General features: G+C 40.7%; 1 protein-coding gene across 1 annotated transcript in view; it reads right to left on the bottom strand.

Annotated features, from left to right (window-relative positions):
* Nucleotides 1–18,005: 18,005 nt before the first annotated feature.
* LOC148901726 (B-cell receptor CD22-like) overlaps nucleotides 18,006–20,789 on the bottom strand; it is a 10,765-nt gene continuing 7,981 nt past the window's right edge. Inside the window, 1 exon segment of the mRNA XM_088989682.1 lies at nucleotides 18,006–20,789. This exon segment is cut by the window's right edge and continues 2,172 nt beyond it. The gene's annotated coding sequence lies outside the window, so the exon portion shown is untranslated.

The raw sequence follows: 20,789 nt of genomic DNA, 5'->3' as shown, positions 1-20,789 counted from the left end.
TTGCCTGCGGGTGCTGAGAGACGAAGTGATCCTTTAAGTGCTCTACATGCTGCGTGCGTGCTGTATAATGCACATCAGTTGTGCATCCACTGCAAATATGAGCCAAAATGGGGCCCCAAAATGGTGCATGTTCTGCATTTAAGGAGGATCGGGGGGGGCTCTGACAAGTTATATTTAATTTTAAACAACTTAAAACAGAAAGCAGAAAGCAACATTTTAAACAGAGACTACAGTGCATTATTGTCAGGGTGGGGACATCATCAATCACACATATATAGTGAAATGTCTATGTGGTATTTGTGTTTGGTTTAACATACATTTTACAAATAATTACTTTCAAGCAAAAAAATTGACATATTTGTGTGGTGAAAAGAGGAAATGTATTTCCTTTGTATACTTGCTAAGGCTGCCTGGACTCAGATCAGTTAGAGGAAATTCCGGACATTAATTGTATATATTTTATCCATGTCCTGGTGTCTTGGATGATCATTCCACTGAGTCAGGATTCATAAGGGCTGGTAGTGAAATAATTTACCCTCTGATGCTGCTAACGTAAATATTCTAACATCAATATGGAGCCAACGAGCAGATATCAAAAGGTACCCCATTGATTGAAATATAAGGTGTCACAAAAAAGCACACATTTCAGCATTTTTCACTGAAAACGTTGGTCTCATCAATTTTACCCTAGATGGAACAGGCTTCATGTTATTACCTCTTTTACACGCACATCAAGGCATAGGCCTGATTAAAGAACACACCAAGGTGCTTTACTATTCCATTTCTGAAATGGATTTTACAATCGGAAATAGATGAGATGACATTATGAAACAGGTGACTACATTTTGACAGTCTGAAAAGGATCATCACAGGACTAACGAGTTTCAGAATCAAGTTGGTTTTGTTCATAGCCAGGCCCCAAAGCTGACCAGTGACATCAAAAGGATTCTGGAAGCGGATGAAAAAAAAATGTCGCATGAAGCTTATTTCAGTCCAACATATACTCACAGAGTGTACAAATAAAACATACCTTGATGTTTTATTTCACTGACACAAAGTCAAAATTGTGACTTTCATGATAAAGCACCTGCAGAAGTTGCAGATGAACTGATCGTTTAAATGTCGAAGTCTCGAGCAAACCTGATCAATTGAATCTCGTGTGTTAGAGGAAGGAGCAATCAAACATCGAACACATGCAGGAAAACGGGCCTGAAAGACCGGAGGTGCGTGTCTTAAATCTCTAGATTTGCATAGCTATGGTATCAAATGCAATCAGTGAAAATGTAACTTCACTCTATTTACATCACCACATTGAACCAAGATAATGTCATTTCTCCCACCAAAGCATGCAGTGACAGGAAGGAAAATGTGATATTTTTAATCAGTTTCTTATTTGGAGCGATTTTTCAAAAACATTGTCACACCAACGTCTAATGAGGATGAGGTGGAAGTGAAATGGAAGTGTAATTGGAAAGAAAATGAGGGATAAAATACATGAAAGTGAGTTCGGTGGAAAAGAAGAAACTTTTGGGCTGCGTTATCGTCTTTTCCCTGATTAAGTTTAGTCGTGCTCTGAGAATGTAAAATTGAGGTGTTGGGCCAGATACAAGTAAAGAAGATCAGATGGAAATGACGGCATCCAAAATGCGACCTTTTACACTGAAGAAAGAAGGTAGAAGTAACTCCCTTCTTTGACATTACTATTCCACCCATTGTGTGAAATGGTAATTAAAGCAATGCCACTGTCAGTAGACCCATCTGCAAATTGCACCGTGAGATCATTTGAATGTTTCATTTCACTTGTTAGATTGGCACAATTAGATACTGTCGATGACTTGAGTGGGCCCATTATTTCGCTGTGACCTTCTACTTTCTATGGCCTTACTTAAGAGTGCCGCTCTTTGGCACACTTAGTAGTTGAATCCAGTTGAAATGGTAAAGTCACACATTGTTACATCGGGCTGGGAGAAGTCACCCTAATATTTGGCTGCAGATACGTTAGTATGAGACCAAGCAACCTTTTAGGAGAGATTACAATTTCTCGTAAATTCATTTCCCGTGTGTCAATATTTTTAGCATTGATCAAATAGTTCAACTGACACTATACAATCTTCTGATAGCATACAGAGATAAAACAACCGGCAGACGTTCCCACTGAACTTTTCCCATTTATTGGTGGAAGTTAAAAAATATATTCTTTATGCAATTCAAAGCCCTTTGAGGTCAGAAATAGATTTCAAGCCACCCATTGATTAATGTATAGATACATTGAATGATGAAAGGCAATCTACTCATTAATAATATCTGTGTTGGTTCAATGTTTGGCAGGAAAATTGCATGAAGAAAACAGGAAAGGAAAATTATCTGACTTGTTTTAGTCACCTTAAGTATGACGATTTATGATATGTTTTTAAAAATCTTTGAGTTTAAATTCGATCAAAATGTGTGTGGTCCATTGAAAATATGTTGGGAGTATGTTATCTGTGAGAAACAGCTGCCAACAGTCAACGTCAAAGTCCAGTTCTAAATATAAAATAAAAATAAAATAAAATAAAATAAAAATCAAAAATTAGGGCAGATGGTTTGATCACATCAACATATGGCACATCTTTCAGAGGTGTTTTACAGGCGCTTTCTTGTCACGTACATGCTGACGTTTGCCATCTCATGCAGAAGCCCGTTTCTTTTGTAGGGTTTCCCTTTACCTGTGTATATATTTTTTTGATCATGTCATCCACAGTGCCCTCTATGTAATGGTCAGGCTGTGTGTTATTTTATTTCAAAATTGATAGCTGACTGAATATCAATTGAATTCCTGCGTCACATGCTTAACATGGGGTTTTGAGTCTGTAAGAAGGAGCATTTATCCACGACAACATTCAGATACCTCTCACATTTTCCAACTTCCCGTCTGAACACAGTTTTGCTGTCTTGAAAAGGAATCAAAAAGCCCATGGCTTGGGCAGCCCAATGCTGATGTGAAAACTGTCATTGCGCACCAGTGACGTGCGGTGAGGTTCATGGCTGGTGAGGCATTGATGTCATCACAGTCAGATGTACAAACATATGAACTCCACAGAGTAGAGCCGCTCCTTCTGAAGAAAGGCATCGATAACTTTTTTGTAGAAGCCTTCTTTCTTCAGTTTTAAAAATCTCTCTATTTCTTTCAATTTAGATATGTAATCCTCCATTCAGAAAATAAGGCCAAGCAACACGAAAAAATGACTGGATGGTTGCACTTAACTTGCTAACTGTTTACTGTAGCTTGCTCTCACTAATTCTATTATTCTGTAGCCAAGGAGGCGCAAGAAGAATCTCTAATCACCAGCACCCCCTGTCATGAGGCAGGAGAACTGTGTGCTTCACCTATGCACACAGTTTTGATATAAATAAAATAAAATAACACTATTATGAACAACACTATTATGAAAGTAGTGATTTTATTTTTTTAAAACTTATATAGCAAGTTACTAATAGTGAAACAATTTTTTGCAGGCGCCCAATAAATGTGGGCCAGCAGAAAAGGCCTCAAAGTTGCTGTGGCTAAAGAGCCACACCACAGTGCTACTTAGACACAAGTCAGGGATTAATTAGATCCGGTTGGTTTCCCTTGGGGAGGGTGCAGTTTGGTTCCTCAGATCATCAACTGATCCTTTGTTACATCACCGATGATGTGTGTGAGTGCATCAGAAGATGTTTCAAAAAACCTTGACATCACTCCAAGGGACAAATAGAGTCTTTTGGAAAAGAAGCTTTCCACAACATTGTACAGCGTGTTGTGCTTTGGTTTTCCCTTTTCATCATCTGATGCCTTCCATTAAAGCTTGGAACCATCACTTTTAATCTATTCTAGGTTCCCTTGACAGTAGCACTATTCTGACATTCACAGGAGATCAGTGGCCTACTCTCGCCATGACTGTACTTTGATGTTGAGTTGCAGCGTCGACCTTCATTACCTCCACATTTGATCATAGTTTCATTTTACAAAAAAAAAAGGTACACTTCGATAACTTACACAATGTAACCATATAAATGTTGTTTGTCATGTTTTTTCATGACAAACTTAAAGGACAACCGACATCACTTTTTTGTTTCCTAACTGACATCAGAAAAACGTTTTACAGCATCTAAAATACCCAAAACACACAGGCTGATATTTTTAGTAAAATGCAAAACCCCAATAAAAATGACTTAAAATGTCCAAAATCTGCAAAAAATTGAGCTGCGAATTGGACATTTTCAGAAAGTCCCGCCCCCAGTTTGTGACGTCACGCCAAGACGTCTTGCCTTGCTCGACAATCAAAACAATGGCTTCAGATTCGGAGAATATGCTTTCTTGTTACACATCCAGTTATGAATATGATTTAAATAGTTCTGAAGAGGAAAGTATAAATGTTTGCAATCGATTAAAGAAGGTCTCTGGGTCATTTTGACGGATCAAGACTGATGTGTAGTGTCACAGAAAATGCAGAAGATGGCGACAGAGCTCCGTTGGAAATAGGTTTATTATTCAACTTGGAATTTTTGTCAACGAATATCAAAGAGTTGTCTCGGTGTAACATACAACGATTCACCATAGCGTTATTTATGTGTTTTCCTTCTAATTTCGCCATCAACACGGATCAACACGCAGTGTTCAGACTAAACAAAGTACCGCAAAATGCATTGAGGTGATGCAAGGTATGTCCTTTCTCAGTCAGGGGCGTTCCTTCAGTGACGTAGGGTGAGGACGCGTCACCAACTCAAAAAGAAGACTTCCGGAATATTCAGCGCGAGTCTTAAAACGTAAAATATAGCTATATACGGTGGAATCTTTGTAAAACACGCTCAGTAGAAGTCATTTGAAGCGATTTTACAAATTATGGACACAACTTGTCCGGAAACGTCGGCTGTCCTTTAATTTTTGCAGGGATTGAACTATTTATACTTTAATTGGAGTTCCCACTCTGTCTTTTCTTGTTGCGGTATATTAACTGTAGTATTTTGTAGACATAAATAAAATGTGGATTTTGTTTCACATTCATTGAAGCTTGGAAGTATTAAACCTAAAATAATATCAATTCATGTTTTCCCTGGTGCCCTACTTGTTACACCAAAAAGAACTTCTCAAGTCGAGATCCAATTTATCAGAACGTTAAATGCTACTTTTTAAGCGCAGCAAGGAAAGAGATCATCCAACACAAACTCCCGATGATATAAAATCCATCCATCCATTTTCCGTACCGCTTATTCCTCATTAGGGTCGCGGGGGCTGCTGGAACCCATCTCAGCTGTTTTCGGGCATGAGGCGGGGGATACCCTGAATTGGTTGCAAGCCAATCGCAATTGATATAAAATGATTTATACATATCGAGGTTACTGATAACAATTACATACAGATAGCCAGACACATAATTCACTTTGATGAAATATACATGTGAGGTCTTGAATACACAAACACGCCTAAGTAATTGCTCATGTCTCCGGAGTGGAGTCACAGAAAGGCTAGTAGAGGAGATTCAAATGTGATGTAATATTTTGCCTTAGGCCTGGGACTACCTTTACTTCCTTCCTCACTTGTTTTGCCATATTTGTATCTACAAAACATGCCTTTCAATTATTCTCTACCCTTGAAACGAAGTAAAAGAAGTCATTATTCGGGGAGTATTATGGTCCCCACCTTAAACAGGAAAATAATATATGTTGACCAATTGAGACGCTAGATCACCCTGCTTTTGATAGATTTACAAGCCAATCTAGTAAGAGGAAGTTATCAACCATTATATACATACAATATACAGTGGGGCCTCGGTTTACAAACACCTTGCCTTACGAACGTTAAATTTTTATGAAAATTAAACCTTGGATGTAGCACTACTTTCGCGATACACAGCCCCCACCACGGCTGTCGGAGTAATCTTCGGCGGAAGAACACCAAAGCACACGACCGAACAGCGCCCCAGCCGGCCTACCTTTCCACACCCCCTTTCTATGAGTGCACACGTCGATCGTCTTCAACTATACTTTTGCTGTTATGGGAAAAAGACGCCACAACAGGCTCGTGTTCAGCCGAAGAAGACACAAAACAAAATTACAGTCGAGGAGAAGAAGGAGATCATTGAGAAACACGAATGAGGTGTGCGTTTGTGGCGTCACAGGGGCGCACCGCGGCTTTCATGTGAATCTCAGCCTGACACATTTTCCACGCTGTGTGTCACTTCCCTAAGAGTAACTTTCTACTACCATTCTACAAATAAAGAGTCCGGTACTGAGATGCTAAGTCCACCATTGCTATCATCCTTCGCAACAAAGCTTGACACAAAGGCGTTATTTACTCGATGCTTTCATGTGACTAATGACACCTAGCTTGTCACGTGCGAGTTGACAGCTAGGGCAGGGCCGCCGCTCCCGACCACCGCCAGCTGATGTCAATCCTCTAATTACCGATACTGGGACATTTCAACGAGTCGCTGTCGCCTCACCAGTGACATGTTTACGATGCCTCACACCTCGCCAGTGTCTTGGACTTGCCAGCACAAGAGTTTGCTTCACCCGAGGTGATTGTTAGCCACAATCATGTTAGTTTGTTGCTTTCCGGGATCGCGAGTTTTTTCACCCCCGTGTGCCATTTTATGTTGCTTAGCTTGATAGGCTGGACGGATCGCCCCACCCGCCTTCTTTTGTCGTGTCATTCCGGGTCCGTGGAAAAACTCGCGCCTTTTGTTGTAATAAAATCTCTGCCAGCGCCTACGTCTCTGCCGACTGCTTAGGGATCCAACCCCTATTATTCACCTTCCGACGAGTCAGCTATCCCTGCGCTCGGAACGTGACAGTATCATTGTGTTCAGCTGATAGAAAAGGCTTGGCATGATGTTACCCGTCGATCCTTGAAAGCAGCATGGAAGATTTTGTGATGTGCAGGCTTTTATTGAACAGTTCCATCCGGGAAAGACTGTGGCTATGAGAATCATCAAGATGATGAATGATAATGTGATGCCTCAGTTTCAAAGCCCTTACAAGTCAGAAAGCAACAGGTGTCAATTAAGAGCCATCAACGACAATCACAAATGTAAATAAGTGACTTTATTACACAGTGCAGTGTATTTCTTTCATTACAATACAATAGCAAATTTATTATACATAGAATAAGGTATGTTGTGTGTAGTTTTAAGGCTTATTTAGTTGAAAATTAATAATAATATTAATTATTTTATGGAGACCTGTGATTCTCATTCTAATGGTTTCCTATGGGAAATTAATTTTTGGTATACACACTTTTCTCCTTACACACTGTGTCTGGGAAGTTCGTAAGCCAAGGCCCCACTATATATATATATATATATATATATATATATATATATATATATATATATATATATATATATATATATATATATATATATATATACACACATATATACTAATCACTGATTCTCTACTAGTGTGCCCTGAGAAATTAACTCCCTGTCCCTCTTTGTGACATTTTCTGATAAATAATAGATGAATAAATAATAAATATAGATATAGAAATAAATAAATAAATAAATAAACACACTTCAATTAAAATCTTCATTAAGACTAGTCCATTTAGCCAGTCATCTGTGACAGAAAACCTCAATTTGCTGGAGCGCTTGATGTATAATATATTTATACTTTGTACCGGTCCCTTTTTAGGTGACAGCCCTCGTGCTCTTTCGTTTGCTTGCGTGCCTTTATAAAATTGGTAAATATTTGTGATTATTTATAGGTGGTATTTAATTCACGGCAACTTTGGTTCCTTTTTTCAAATGCTGTTCTCTAAATGTATTTATAATCATCCGTGCCCACTTTGAAAACCCAACATCAAATATCCAAAACATAATATTCATATTTCTTTTAATTGTGCTGCCACATGTGGGGGAAAATACACATGCCAGAAAAAAAGTGAAAGGAAGAAAATAACGATACTGAATATATAGCGCCACGCCTGTTTCAAAGGCTCGGAAGACTTACACAGCACGCCTGTGATGTTCCTCTACTTTTCCTTCCTCCCACACTTTTTGCTTTTATCTGTGCACACGGGGTGTTGAACCACCAGCTGCTTTCACCTCATCTGAGACAACTGCTATGAATGTTACGTATGAGAAAGAGCAAGTTAGTAAATTCAAATGAGCCCTGTTAATCCCTGTCCATCATGAGATGGTTTCTTTTTACTTTTTTATTTTATTTGTTTATTTGTTTAATTAATGTATTCATTTTTGGAAGGCGTGCATTGTGCTTGTTGAATTACAGAGCTGCAGGGGGTAATTTCGCAGACAAAACAGGTCAAGAATAGTATACAAAACCAGAACCTAGTCTGGCTGTGCTCAGTTTGGCTCCTTGTTTGTGTCGTTTTATTGTCTTTTTGCCCTAGCAGGTATTCTCTCCAAGTTATCCCAGGAATTGACCCACAGTCCAAAAGTCAATCCATACTGCCTGAAGGTGCAAATGTGAGTTTAAATGGTGGCATGCCTCTGTGTCAGCCTCTCGATTGACTGGTAATTAGTCGTGGGTGAATGTCGCCTCACCCTACGTTAAATGGAATAAGCTACAGACACTTATGTGACTCCACTCAATGGCAGAGCAGTGCAGTGTCGTTTGTTGTTCCTGCAAGTTTTTAAACATTGGAAGAGGTGTAAAGGTACATTTGTCGTGAATGGCAGAAAAGAATCCGGAAGCATTGTGACGCGATGATTGGAGGATTTTCAGATTCTTCAGGAATGGATTGTGAATGGATTTGTATCCTATTGTATAATCTTGTACCAAGGTGCATTGAATCACTGAATACTTTTGACTCAAACTATTCATCAATCCTTTTTCCGAACGGTTCAAGGGTGTCAAGCATGGCGAGCCAATCACAGGGCTCGCAGAGATTAACCATGCCTACTTACACTCAGACCTCGGGACAATTTGGAGTGTTCAATCAGCCGGCCATGCATGTTTTTGAAATGTGGGAGGAAACTGGAATATCCGGAGAAAACTCGGGCAGGCCCGCGGAGAACATGAAAACTCCACACAGGGAGGCCGGTGCAGGACTCAAACTCGCGACCTCTGCACTGTGAGTTCGATGCACTTTGTTAAATCATCCAGGTTTACAATTAAGATAGCCGCTGCACTATGTTCTAAAAACTGTCCAAGCTTCAATAACAAGTTGAGTCGTCCAAATTGTTGTCCAAATGAGAGAAAAAAATGGACATATTTGCATCGTTTGATGTGCAAATTTACATTCTGTAATTGACTTTCGTGTCAATTTCAAACCGTCAGAAATTCTCTGTTGTGCACAAATCTTCACACATTTAACATTTATGTTACTATTTGTGTTGTGTTTATTCTTTTACTTTTGGTTGACTGTTTTGTTAAGTGGTGTGTTACTTTTTCAGTTGTTGTGAATGTGCTATATAAATCGATATGTATTGTATTGTATTGTATTGTATTGTATTGTATTGTATTGTATTGTATTGTGGTAATAGTATCAGTGTCAGTACATTCCGCCTTTCTTCGGAAATGTGGAAAGCACACACAGTGACACACTCTCAGTGGTAGCCACTGCTGTGACTACCAGATGCTGTTGCAACGGTTGACAAGCACATTTCAACCCTCGAGACACATTTGGATTCCTGCAATCAAACATGCGTAGCTTAACAAAGACAGGTGCTTGGACAGAGACAGTGAGAGCACAGAGAATAAAGAGAATGAAAGCAAGGGCACTGAAAGTTGACAGTTGTCTGATTCACGCTCACTTCTTCCCCATCCCAAAGGAAAGTGCAATTTATGCACCACATCCAAAATCACCCCGAAGGGAAAGGGGAATTTTACACTACTTAGTAAATTGGAGCCAGGAGAATGAGCAGCAGTATCATCTTATGAAAAAAGTCCAATCACCATAGAATGGATTTCACTCTTTTGGTGAATATTATTTGTGAGACCTGCTTGACCGCACCAGTGAAAAGGAGTTGAAGGAAAATACGTTTTCACTCATATGAGTCGACAATGATCTCCCAATTACGGATCATTTCCCTCCTGTGATCAATGAAATACAATGATGATTACTGGCTGTCAGGAACCAATTTGAGAGCTTTGAACTTCGTACCATGGGAGTTTGGGTCATTCCCTTGCCCTCACACGAAAAAAAAAAAAAATACCTAGCATGAAATTTTCATTTTATTGTTTTTACAAACATCAAATATAACATATCATAATGTGTCCTATCCCTTGAGATACGTTGTAACGATGATAGACGATAACATATAGACAAGCCTCCTCCATTTTTCCCAAGACTGATTGAGCACCAACTCATGTAAAGAACACTCAGTAGTGGTTTTGATCCAAGGATGCAAGAGTAACTATTAAAATGTTCTCCCCTGATACACACTCGTACCCTTTGTCGCAGTGTCAAAATAGCTGAGGTCTCTGGCGATAACATCTAATTTAATCTACAGTAAACAGAGAGCTTGCTGTTTGTTGATGGCTTTTTTTTTTTGTTATTGTCGTCAACACTGACATGACTCTTTTGGAGGACGAAGTGAGGCAGATGGAATCAGTTTCTGTAACGGAACAAAAGCGAAGAGGTAAATAGTGTGAAATTACCCTGTCTACTGCAGCAAATAGCTGACATGTGGATATAGACCACAGAATGTGTACTGTGTAACCCGTTCAACAAATGCTAAGGCTGGGTATCACATGATTTCACAGACGTTACTGAAGTCTGGTCTTGTCTTGGTTAAAGTTATGCTTCAGAACCACTGAAGTACACAAAAATGGGGCGAACTAAACAAAACCACAGCCCTACTGTTGTGATGTATTTATGGATCAAATGATTCATATAGGGTGGCCCAGTTAGCCCGTTGACTCCACTGTGTAGAAATACCGGGTTCAATCCCCACTCTGGCTAGCCTGTGTGGGTTTGCTCCAGGTCCATTCCAAAAATATTAAATGACAAGATGGTTAAACACTCCAAATTGTCCCTTGGTATGAGTCTGAGCGCAGATGGTTGTTTGTTCCTGTGTGCCCTGCGATTGGCTGGCAACCGGTTCAGGGTGCCCCTCCCCCTACTACCCGAAGCCAGCGAGGATGGGCTCCAGCAGAGAGGATCAAGAGGGAAATGAATGAACATTTTAATTTAAAAAAAAGTATTTGAAAAGGTTTTCTTGCAGGGGGGTGCTAATAAAGCGCTGGTCAGATTTCTGGCAACGTTTTTCCCTTCCACAAGGGGGCAGAATTTGCCTCTTTAAAGCCACCCCCACTTGCACCTCATATTACTCCAGACCCGTATAACTTGGGAATTAACTGTTTTTTTCTGATAAAAGAAGAGAGTCTATTTTTTACGCTGGATTGAATGTTTATGTAGTTCTAAATCTCAATTATTTTGTGGGTCCTGGAATTTGAGTGAAAATGACAAACCTTGGCAGTGGAGTGGACACATTTTTGCTGGTCTGGCTGTGGATGAGTTAAATACCACAATGTAAGGGTTGGAGTTAGCTACGTCAAATTAATTATTTTTCTCATTGAAGCTGAATGATTTTGATAAATTCTAACAAAATCACTCAAAAAGCTTCATGTTTTACTTTTAAAAGACAAAGTTATTCAATAACCTGTGAAGGAATGATTTATTTAATGCACACTGACCTTCCAATTTTTTATTTGTCGTTTAAACATAATCCATCACGTTTCAAGTAGCCAACATTTTGGCAAGGCTAAGATTGTGTTTCAAGAAAGTTGCAGCAAATGAACGTATAATTAAAAACAAAAGCCACTGAAAGAGGAAATTACCAATTGGAATTACGTGACCTTTTTTGGTGCTTCACGAAAATCGTGCTGTCAGACTATGAGAAGAAGTCAGACTACGTGTTTGTGATCAACCTTCGCCCAAATTGTTGCATGCTTCTTTCAAGACTCAACCGGCCAGACCCATTGGGAAGTTGACATAAGAGATGGAAAGTCTTGGCTGTGTTACTAAAAACTTGCTTCCTTCACATTTGTGGGATCCAGTTGCCCTAGCCAAGGATGGTATCATTCCAGAATTGCAAGATCTGAGAGGACTGCCAAAGGGTGGCCAGAGAGATTTATACATGAATGTGGCATCCAAATCGCAAGCTTTACCATCTGTCCTGTCAAAACGTTTAGCAGTAAGTGTGTTGTTAAAGGTAAGAAAGAATTTTTGTGGCTAGAAGGGGGTGGAGGGGGGCAGCTGTCCTTCTGCATACAAAAACGTGCCTTTTAGGTTAATTGGAGCCTTGAAAAACTGTCCATATGTGTGAACGTGAGTGTGAATGATTGGATCCTGTGACTTACTGGCAGCCAATACAGGATGTCCCCTGCCTCTTTCTCCCAAAGTCAGATAGGATGAGATCCCGCCCCCACCCGCCTCCCTGTAAACCTGAACAGAATAATACATGGCAATTCTGGAGATGACAAGCCTGGCTAGATTTACTTGGTATTTACATGCACTTTCATCTGGCACATTTCCAATGTCTGTGTTTACATTGACTGCACATTGAAAATGACCTACATGTGCACGTTCGTAAAATACTGGTAAACCAGTGAAAAAAAAAATGCAGTAATGTGAGTCATTCCAGAATCCAAGGCCATTTTATGTTGCGCTCATCAAATTCTAAATAATCCACCTTTTCAGGGACAGCAGTTATTACATAGGACAACCTTTCATGTTATCAGGTTACAGGGTGCGTGAAAGGCTTAATTGTGCGGAGACCAAAAAAAATAATCATCATCAAAATATGAAGTATAGGAAAATAGGCCATCGTAAAACTAACTGAAAAAAAATGAGCAGGATCCTATATATTTTATTAGACAAAAGCTTTTCCCCTTCTATATTGTCCCAGAAGAGCCTTGAATGAAGCAGTAGTGCCTTCATTTATTCATTTGGTTGCCAGTTGATGAGGCTTTTCAGCAGAAGGGATTACACTGTGACAGCAGTTCTTCCAAGTGGAAATCCAGCATAGTCGGCCTGTGTGTGCATGCGTGAGTTTCGGCGTGCGTGGATGCAATTTGTCAGAATATTGTACGACATAATCTTTTGCATTCCTGCACACCTGTTCGGTGCATTTTGTTTCTCTATAATCATGTCCTCTCCATTGGCCTTTCTTTCCACTGGTGGCCTTACAGTTTTGTTTCTTGTAATCTGCAGGACAGCTATGCAGCCAGTGAATACAACGTGTGTCAAAGGCTCTTGTTTTCTTGTTTCTGACTTTAAACCCTCATCTTTCTTCCTGTGTCGTTGGCTCTTCACGTCCCTTTTTTAATTCTTCGCTGATGCAGTGATTGCGTTTGCCTTGACCACGCTTTGTTTTGATTGTTCTCAAAGCACCAGTGCCACCCAGTGGTGTGGGAGGAGAGATCCCAAACCAAAGAACTACACAGTCACGCAGGAAGGAACATGACAATACAGGACATGGATTTGTGTTTTCTTTTCCTTCCAGCATGTGATTAGCAGCATGTTATTTTAATCTCTGTGGCCATATTCTGCAAGGCGTCTGTGTAAACTCTCAGTCGTACAGGAGTGGTCCATCGATGAGAAGGCATCTTCAGACGTCATCTGTACTTTTTTTTAAGGTGTCGGACGTTTCGCCTCCTATCCAAGAGGCTTCGTCAGCGAACTAAAGTCTTACTGGTAGTATCGGCCCTATATATATATATATATATATATATATATATATATATATATATATATATATATATATATATATATATATATATATATATATATATATATATATATCTCCCTAATGTCCAGACATGGTGGCGCCGGACACAGCTTTGATAGGTCCGTACTCTCATGATAGGTCCCTGAGAGAACACATTATAAGGTGCTACAGTAGTGGTTGAGGTTATGCACTACTTCTTTTATATTATTATTATTATTATATTACTTCATATACAGTAAGATGCACTGGCATATAAGGCGTAGGGTCATTTATAGAAGAAAATCATGGCTTTTGGGTGTGCCTTATACACCAGAAAATACATTATTGGCTATTAGTTATATATATTGACCTAATTGTTTTCTATACATCATAGGTAGACATAGGTTCCCCTGCCCCAAAACAAAAAAAAAACATCCTCTTCTCCTACAGGAGATTTTGACAACCACTTGTAATCCTGGGTCTGTTGTTGACAAAGCACTCTTTCTATGTATGTAATTCTATGATGTAATTGTTCGTTGCTGTGGTCAGAAAAATTAATTCATTTATGTCCACTCAAGAGCTTTGCTGAAAACCTCCTATGCAGTTGTATTGAACCTGTCCTTTCGGGCTATGTCAGTCTCTTCAATCCATCTCCGTGGGGTGTGGCTCAGTAAAAAAAAAACCATCCGGTTTTCCAGTAGTTAGCTCGTTGACCTCGGAGAGCAGACGTACCAGGTTCAAATCCAGCTCTGAGCTCCATGTGTGGCGTTTGTATCTTGTCCCCGGCCAGGCCTGTGCGGGCTTTTCTCTGGGTCCTTCCGGTTCCCTCCTCACACATTCCAAAAACATGGATGGCTGGTTGAACACTCCAAATTTTCCCTGGATGGGGGTGTGAGTGCAGATGGTTGTTTATCTGTGTGCAGCACGATTGGCTGGCAACCGGTTCTGGGTGTCCCATGATTACTGATCCAACACCTCCTGCAACCCTTGTGATAAGAAAATCTGAAAATGGACATAGGGATGGCAAGAATTTTTAAAGAGATTGAAGAAGAATCCAGGTGTGATCAGCCCTGCCCTGCCCTGCCTTTATCTTTGTGTTGAGAATTTTATTTTCTCGTGAGGGGTAAGTCACATATTGCACAAATGAGATCAGAAAGGAAGGAATAGAGGTGATAAAAATCACCTGACTTGAAAAGAGCATTGGGATGCTATCTGCAGTCCTCTCGGAGAACATCACAGGCTGCATTGCTGTTGAGGATGGCGGGAGGGGCATTCACATCACTGCAATCACGTGACTGACCTCCCTTGAGATGCATAATAAGGTCTCGTGCTACCTGTTAAAAGCTCAATGTCCTTCTTGCAATTTGCCCCTCAATGGTAATGTGCTAGATTACAGCTTTTTCCCCCTCTTACCGCTCTGCACCATTCTGTCAGCTCGTAAAAGTTGGAAACCATCCAATTCCACGACCAAGAATCTAACATTGCTGCGGGCCGCCTCGTCTTTTCCTCCTCAGGTCCTGGGGGATGTTGGGTTTGTGCTGTTGTAGCTCTAGCCTGTAGTGATAAAAGCTGATCATGACTGTAAACAAAGGTGCCATGGGTCCGTGCCAGTTGAAATTGTGCACCCATTTCTCGAAAGTAAAAGAAATGCACGGGGGTGTAAAAATATCAATAAAACATGTTTATGAGATGAGAAAAAAAATCATGCTGACCAGGGGCTAGTAAGACAATTTTCACAGTGCATATGGTCAAAGACCTCTGCTCATCATCCGGTACAGTATATGTACCGTATTTTCCGTACTATAAGGTGCATTGGTAAGTCACAATTTCAATGAATGGCTTATTTTAAAACTGTTTTAATTTATAAGGCGCACCGCTGTAAGAGGTGCATAAAATGGAAATTAAAATAATGGCTGCAGTTACATCACATATCCATCAGATGAGCTACACTGTAGGGAATACAATAAAATACACGTTTGTTGAAAAAGAGCTTTCACAACTGTTCTAGCTGAAATTAAGTGATTTATAGAACATTTAAAATATGACATCCAAGCAATCAAAATATTGTTCCCTATACATGGTACATCAGATTTTAACAGCACCATCATCTTTTGAGAACATTGAAAGCTTTTCATTGTGCCTTATGTTGTGTAAAATACTGTATTTAATGTTCTTAATGTTTGGCATCGACGCCAGCGCCAATAACCACTGTCTTCATCTCTATAGCTTGATGCATAGCGTCTATCTCAGCTCGTATTGCGTCTGTGTGCGCAATTATAAATTCAATCACAAAGTAACACTAAGGAACAATCTGTCGGGGTGGCTGTCACAAGCACGGACCTGCGGGAAAGCAGTTGCCAACTGCCCACCGCGCAGATGTTTTGGATTAGCATATGTGGTTGCACCATTCCTGGGCTGCAGCCACTCCACAATTATTGCAATCATATCTGCATGGATGCAGTCACAGTGCAAACTAACATTTTAGGGTCAAAATAAGCCAATTTTTTGCACTCCGTAGAAACACTTTAAAGCAGTTCGGGACTCCCTGTTTAATTGCACATTCAAAGTTGTATTACAATTACTCCTGCTCTCTTTAAATGGTGCAATGATTATCTGCATCATCTGCACAACCGGCATGATGATGTAAGTACTGCACTGGTAATCACTTTATCTCTGCTCGATGACTCCCTACATTGCTGCACAGCTGTCATTTGAGAGAAAGAGAAATAAAGAGAGAGAGAGAGAGAGAGAGAGAGAGAGAGAGAGAGAGAGAGAGAGAGAGAGAGAGAGAGAGAGAGAGAGAGAGAGAGAGAGAGAGAGAGAGAGAGAGAGAGAGAGAGAGAGAGAGAGAGAGAGAGAGAGAGCAAGAGAGAGAGAGCAAGAGAGGGAGAGCGAGAGAGGGAGAGCGAGAGAGAGGAAAGATGAAGCGAAGCGATGAAGCAATGAAGCTTTGAAGCTTTTTTTCTGCCATACTTGGGCAACAATAAAAACAAATCATTTCAAAACAGTATTTACAACCAAATATGAATTTCCGTCCAACAACCAAAATCATTGGAGGTGGTGGGCAGGGTTCAGTATCCAGAAAGTGTTTGTTTTGCTGATAAGACTGGCACCAAGAAGAATAAAGCTCGTCTCGTACTGTATTGTACTGCTTCATGTCAATACAAGAATTTGCCGAGATTATTATGTTTCGATTCACCAAAATTGGACATTTTAGTAGAGATCCTGGAATCAAGGAAGTTTTCTGAACATGGTTGGCACCGTCCACACCATCTCCCTTCAGCATTTGCCATGTGTGTATTTGGAACAATCAACGCGGCGCACAGATACATGATTGTTCTTGCAATGACAGTTCACTCGCCGCATGGCACTTCAGTATTCCCTTCGCCAGGTGTGGGATCGAGCTTGCTGGCAAAGGAGCTCATCCTGGTTTGCCTTCTTGGCTGCTATATGTGATTGGCCAACCTTGGGTCCTAAGTTTAGTCACGCCGACGCAGTCCCGCACAACACCCACGGGAAGATATATTTAAACAGTCATTGTGGGTGATGCGGCATTGCCTCTACAATATTACTGATAACTCCTGTGACTTTTTCACAGTGCACTGGGATCAGAGTACGTTTATCAGTTTGAACATCAATTATCTCATCTTTGAAATGTATTTAATTACGTAAATATAGGTTGAAGATGATTTGCAAATCATTGGATTGTGTTTTTGCTTTATGTTTGATAGCTCACTATCTTTTCACTCCCATATAAATAACATAATTTCATAGCATATTTCCACCTCCGTAATATGAATCGTCTCCATCCCTCTCTTACCCCTCACTCCACTGCTATCCTTATCCACAGTCTCGTCACCTCCCGCATGGATTATTGTAACTATTGTTTTTTCAGAATCAGAATCAGAATCATCTTTATTGCCAAGTATGTAGAACACACAAGGAATTTGTTTCCGGTAGAACACGCTGCACTAGTATCGTCGTAAAAAAAAAACTGCTAAGTGGCACTATACAGTTCCATTTTGGCTACTGTTGACAGAGTTCAAAGAGTTAATGGCTTGGGGGAAGAAGCTCTTTAAATGTCTGCTGGATTTGGTGCGCATGGATCGGTAGCGCCTGCCTGAGGGGAGTAGCTGGAAAAGGTGGTGGGCAGAGTGCGGAGGGTCCAGTAGGATTTTCCGCGCCCTAGTTTGGATTCTTGCAGTGTGCAAGTCCTCGAGAGTGGGTAGGGCGGTGCCAATGATTTTTTCCGCCGTCCTAACTGTGCGTTGAAGTCGGATTTTGTCCATTTTTGTGGCGGCCCCGAACCAAACGGTGATGGAAGAACACAGGATGGATTCGATGACAGCCGTGTAGAAATGTTGCAGCACCTCCTGTGGCAGGCCATGCTTCTTTAGCAGCCTCAGGAAGTACATTCTCTGTTGGGCCTTTTTCAGGATAGAGTTGGTGTTGACCTCCCACTTCATGTCCTGGGAGACTGTGATTCCCAGGAACTTGAAGGTCTCAACGGTTGACACCAGGCAGTTGGATAGTGTGAGGGGTAGCTGTGGTGATGGATGTTTCCTGAAGTCCACAATCATCTCAACTGTCTTGAGCGTGTTCAGCTTTTCCGTTTTTTATTTAGCGTGTTTTTGTTTATTTGAGATTGAGGATTATTGCTGAGCTCTTTACTTTAGCTCTTTGTGTCTTGGACATCTATAATGGATGAATCTATCATGTGTTTTTTCTTGAATAAAACATTCCGCCAATTACCACCATACTCAGTGCCACCATTACAGTCAATTTAATTATTAAATAGCGGCTTAGGCTGATCATATTAAAATTCAGTTTGCCCTCAAATTCCCATTAGATTGTGAAAGCTGGTTAGTGAAGGATGGACCAGCAAAAATATATGTCCTGAAAGCACAACCAAGAGAAAGACACTGGCATGCATTTTTGCTAGCAATATGTTAGGAAATTGCTCAATGCAGTAAAGAAACATGTTGTTGTGGAGATAGCTAAACCTTTCATGGAACTAATGGGGTTTGTCAACACAAGTGTGGCATTATCACTAAGTTTCTAACCAAAGTCCTGTATTATTCATTGCTATTAGTGCTTGGCATTTGGTACTGCGGCTTTCAGTGGTGCCTTTCCACTTCTCATGGCAAACAGTATTTTGTCACAATTATGGAAACTACTAGATTTCAATTTTATACAATGTAACAGGTTTAATGGCATTAAGTGACCGAGTCGGTAATAGACGGATGTAACCGAGAGAATCGGTTCACTTTCAGAAAAGAATGATTTTTTTGAGTGTCATTAAAAAAAGGAATCTGAAAGTCCTGTACTTTTTTTCGTGTGCTCGTGTGTTCTGTGGTTGGGGACCACTGTGCAAGATGACATCCCAGCGGGAGGATCTTACACACTTCCCAGCATTGAGCCTCCGGTAATGACACACATTGAAAATGAATGAAAATTGCCTTTTCATGAGATACATTAAATGTATGACGCCATAAATGGAGTCTTGCTATAAACCAGAAATATCATACAAATAATGAATTTCAGTGGGGTGGGGGAATATGAAAATAACTCCTTTTTTAATTCATATGATTTAGCTATGCATAACATTTTATCATGCCAATAACCAAAATTTCTTTCTTCAGCTGTCATCTTTACTACAGGAGCATTAAATACTCAAAACCAGCCTCAGCATTTCTGTTTGTTTTTTTCCCTTTCTTTCTCACTTGTGATTGCTATTGTGAAGAGGCCCTACTGTTTTAGTTGAGAACAATGATACCACTGTGGCAGCCTTTTGAATATAATTAGCTCAGTTTCGATGAGGAGATGAGACCCTGGTCACGCTGGGAAATCATTGCCTCATCAGTTCTGAAGGAGTAAAAGTTGGCGAATTGAAAAGGGATTTAACAACAGGCTTAAAGAGCTGTGATCAGAAAAAAAAAGTGCTACTCCGAGAAGGGCACAAGTACAATGACATATTATTTCGATTTAGCCGACATCACTGGATGCGACTCTTTCACTCCCTCTTATCAAACGTCACCCATGACTTCAAATAAACCCCTGACAACGTTCCACTTTCCCTTGCCAGAATGCAAAACAGTCTTAACACAATGCTTTCAAATTATATCAAGCGCCCTGTGGGGATGTATTACTTTTCATTTGTTGTGTTTGTTATGAGAGATGTTGTGTTCTGCTTACCAATAGATCCCCCCCAAAAATAAAATCCAGCCTTTGACCCCAATGAAACAGTCTTAACACAATGCTTTCAAATTATATCAAGCGCCCTGTGGGGATGTATTACTTTTCATTTGTTGTGTTTGTTATGAGAGATGTTGTGTTCTGCTTACCAATAGATCCCCCCCAAAAATAAAATCCAGCCTTTGACCCCAATGAAACACAGTCAATAGTGACCTCCGGTTCACCCCGGTCATGGAGGGAAGAGTGGTCGTGGAAGGTCTTTGGATTGATTTTATTTTGTTTTTTTTTTTTTGGGGGGGGGGTCTACAAGTTCCATAAACTGGTGGCTATGCGACCACAGGAGCCAGTCTCTAGACTGACCTCAACGATTGAGTGCCGTTGACACAAGTCCCCAAGAGATGGTGACACACCAAACTGTCACTTTTTGCAACAGATTCCCATTCTGTTGACACATGACATGCAACCAATAAGCCTTCCTCTTGCAGTGGTACATGACCTGCAGCCATCACCTGTTCCTGTTTCACACATTTCTGCAGCTGCCACCCGTTCCTATTGCGACAGCCCACTGCCTGCGGGATCTTCCCAACTTTGATCCAACATCACATGACCTGCTGTAACCAACAGTTCCATTTTCGGCAGCACATGACACGCACACCCTTGCTGTGCACAACCTTCAGCACCTAACGCTGCTTCAAGGGCGCGAGCAATGCGGTAACAACATGATCACGCTGCTTGATAAGCCTTGATAAGCCTTGATACCGCCCCCCGACGCGGTTCCAGCAACGGTAACGCTGCATTTGCCCCCGGACTCTGCTCCAGTGGCGCGGTTGACATTCAATCAAGTGTGGCATCCATCCTGGTAATTTATTGACCCATTTGGGCTGCCTGCCAGATTAAGCTGGTCTCTTCGCACTATGGATAAGATCTGTTGCAGCTGATGGGAGCAGCTTTGTTAAA

Source organism: Hippocampus bargibanti, linkage group LG02, assembly GCF_051943395.1.
Source record: "Hippocampus bargibanti isolate YZ-2025 linkage group LG02, ASM5194339v1, whole genome shotgun sequence".
Taxonomy (NCBI): Eukaryota; Metazoa; Chordata; class Actinopteri; order Syngnathiformes; family Syngnathidae; genus Hippocampus; species Hippocampus bargibanti.
Note: the sequence above shows the minus strand (reverse complement) of the source record. Positions and strands in the feature narration are given on the sequence as shown.